A 3,701-nucleotide genomic window follows, 5' to 3' on the forward strand; every position below is an offset into this window, starting at 1 on the left:
TGTGTGTGTGTGTGTGTGTGTGTGTGTGTGTGTTTGTGTGTGTGTTCTTTTTCCTGCTCTGAAAAACCTGTCAGAGCCAGCAAAAGGGTGTGGGACCTGGGAACAAGGCCAAACGGGTAAGCGAACATGAGTCAAACATTTTCCTGATGAGAGTTGACATCACAATTCCAACCCCCCACCTCCACCCCGCCAACCTTCCAGGATCCAGTTTCCTGTGAAACTGCTTCCCCCAATTTCTTCATGGGGATGGGCGCTTTTCCAGGACCCTCTCCCTCTGTGTCCAGGTGTTCCCCTGCTCCCTGCAAACTGCCCATCCCTCCATAGCCTCCTCCTCTTCATTGGAGTTTCTCTCTATTCTTTTTTTTTTTGAGATGGAGCCCCGTACTGCCCCCCGGGCTCGAGTGCAGTGGTGTGATCTCAGCTCACTGCAACCTCCACCTCCCGGGTTCAAGTGATTCTCCTGCCTCAGCCTCCTAAGTAGCTGGGATTACAGGCGCCCACCACCACACCCAGCTAATTTTTTTGTATTTTTAGTAAAGGCGGGGTTTCACCATGTTGGCCAGGCTGGTCTCAAACTTTACATTCTTGCCTCACACATTTTCATATTAACTTCAGACCAAATGGCTCAAAACCAAACTGGATAACGTCTCCAGGCCTCAGGAGGCAGTAAGACTTGTTTTTAAGGCAAATATTCCCTAGTTAATTCCTTAGATTTCAAAACTCCCAGTTCTGTTTCTACCTAGCACAGCGGCCGTTGACAGCCTCACCTTTCTAAGCTTCCTTTTCTCCATCCTCAAATGGAAACTATGTCATGGGGTTCTGGAGGATCAAATGAGATCGTGCATATACTCTGGAGTGAATTGTGTCCCCTACCCCCAAAATTCATATGTTGAAGCCCTAACCTTCAATGTAATGGTATTTGGAGATGGAGCCCTTGGGAGGTAATTAGGTTGAGATGAGGTCAAGAGGCGGGGGCCCTTGTGATGGAATTCGTGCCCTTATAAGATGAAATTCTAGATAGTTTGGGATCTCTCTGTGCCATGGGGACATGGCAAGAAGACAGTCATCGGCAAGCCAGGAAGAGGACTCTCACCAGGGACCGAGTCATCAGGAACTGTGAGAAATAAATTTATATTGTTTAAGCCACCCAGGCTACAGTGTACTAAATCTTTACATCCCCACCGAATTTGTATGTTGATATCCTACCCCTCAAGGTGATAGTATCAGGAAATATTAGGGCCTTTGAGGGTGATTAGGTTATGAAGGCTGAGCCCTCATGAATGGGATTAGTGCCTTTATCAAAGAGGCCCCAGAGAGCTGGTTTGGCCTTCCACTGTCTTAGAACACAGCAATAAATGTTATCTAAATTGAGATAACCATCTATACGAGGAAAAAGGTCCTCACCAGACACCAAATATGCCAGCCTTTTGATCTTGGACTTCCCAGTTTCCAAAACCGTGAGAAATAAATGTCTGTTTATAAGTCACATAGTTTATGATATTTCATTACAGCAACCCAAAGGGACTAAGACACAGTCTATGGTATTTTGTGCGGCAGCCTGTATGTGTGGAACAAAACACACTGAATGTGCTTTTTCCTATTCTTTCACTTAACAACAATAACCAACACAGAAGACCTCTGTGACCAGATATGTGTGTTGGCGGTGGGTGAGAGGGGTTCTCCACAAACAAGCAAGCAATCACTTCTGCAGTGGGCACCAGCTGTATGTCCTAATTCAATTCCAACACTATCTACCTGGAGATAGCGTCAGATCCCACAGGTTGAGGGCTCAGTCCGCCAGACTGCACCCTCCACTTCAAACACCAGTCACAAGTCCAGGTCTCCAGAACTTCTGACTGAACAACTATAAATTGGGGTTCCCACAACACCTTGCTCAGGTTCAATTAATTTGCTAGAGTGGCCCATGTAACTCAGGGAAACAGGTTTACCAATTTATTAAGAAGGATATTTCATTTCATTTCACTTATTTATTTACTTTCTGAGACAGAGGTACAATCACCACTCACTGCAGCCTCAACCTCCCTGGGCTCAAGCAGTGCTTCCACCTCAGATTCCTGAGTGGCTGGGAATGCAGGCATGCACCACCACACCCAGCTAATTTTTTTATTTCTTGTAGAAATGGGGTTTTACCATGTTGCACAGGCTTGTCTATAACTCCTAGGCTCAAGCAATCTGCCACCTTGGCCTCCCAAAGTGCTAGGATTACAGGCATGAGCCACCACACCCAGCCAAGAAGGATATTTTAAAGGTTACAAATAAACAGCCAGATGAAGAGACACAGAGAGTGAGGTCTGGAAGGGTCCTGGGTACAGAAGCTTCTGTCCCCATAGAGTTGGGGTGCTCTGCTTTCCTGGCACATGGATGAGTTCTTGTCACCTCCCTGTAATCCTCCAGGTGTTCAGCTATCTGGCAGCTCTCAGAACCCTGTTCCTTTGGGGTTTTACGGAGGTTTCATTACATAGGCATGATTAAACCACTGGCCATTGACTTAACCCTCAGCCCCTTCTGGTAACCAGCTCTCATCCTGAAGCTACCTAGGAGCTGCCAGCCTACAGTCAACTCATTAGCATATAGAAAGACACGGCTTTGGAGTTTCTAAGCATTTTAGGTGTTGTATGCCAGGGTCAAAAACCAAATATGTATTTCACAATATCACACAGTCCAAGCTGACTGAGAAAGCGTATAAACCGTCATTTGTTCATTCTTTCATTCATTCAACAAAGTTGCATTGAATGATTCTCATGTGTCCCACACTGTGCCAGGAACTAGGGATTTAGCAGTAAACCAAGCATAGCCCCTGCCTTCGTGAGCATAACGCTCACTGGGGAGGACTGACAGATAATTATAAAAATAAATAACTGTTAGTATTGTAATCAGTTCTGTGGAGAAGCACAGGGACACATGGAAGTAGTTAACTCCCTACAAGAGATCAGGATTTATTCTCTGGAAAAATGACATGTAAGCAAAGGTATGGAGGTAGGGAAGTAGAGGGAAGAGAAGAAAAAGCTCCAGACAGTGAGGATGGCATGTTTAAAGACTTTGAAGTAGAAAAGAGCACAGCTCAAATGAGGTACAAAACAAAGCCAGTGCGGCTGGATTATAGCGAGGAAGGCAGAGCCAGACTGCAGATGGGATCAGAGAGGCTGGTGAAACCTTGATGGGCTTTGTAAGAAATCTTAAGTGCATGCCGAAAGTAAAGCAGCCGAGGATGTGAAGCCAGGCAGTGACACTATCAGATGTGCATTTTTATTTTTTTATTTAGTTATTTTTTGTATTTTTGAAATGGAGTTTCACCCAGGCTGGAGTGCAATGGCGTGATCTCAACTCACTGCAACCTCTGCCTCCTGGATTCGAGCTATTCTCCTGCCTCAGCCTCCTGAGTACCTGCGATTACAGGCATGCACCACAACACCCAGCTAATTTTTGTATTTTTTTTTCTTTTTTTTGAGATGGAGTCTCGCTCTGTCACCATGCTGGAGTGCAGTGGCGCAATTTTGGCTCATTGCAACCTCTGCCTCCCAGGTCCAAACGATTTTCCTCCCTCAGCCTCCCAAGTAGTTGGGACTACAGGTCCATGCTACCATGCCCAGCTAAATTTTGTATTTTTAGTAGAGATGGGGTTTCACCATGTTGGCCAGGATGGTCTCGATCTCTTGACCTTGTGATCCACCTGCCTCAAC

Source organism: Sapajus apella, unplaced genomic scaffold (genome assembly GCF_009761245.1).
Source record: "Sapajus apella isolate SASKATOON/1434 unplaced genomic scaffold, GSC_monkey_1.0 scaffold5, whole genome shotgun sequence".
Lineage (NCBI taxonomy): Eukaryota > Metazoa > Chordata > Mammalia > Primates > Cebidae > Sapajus > Sapajus apella.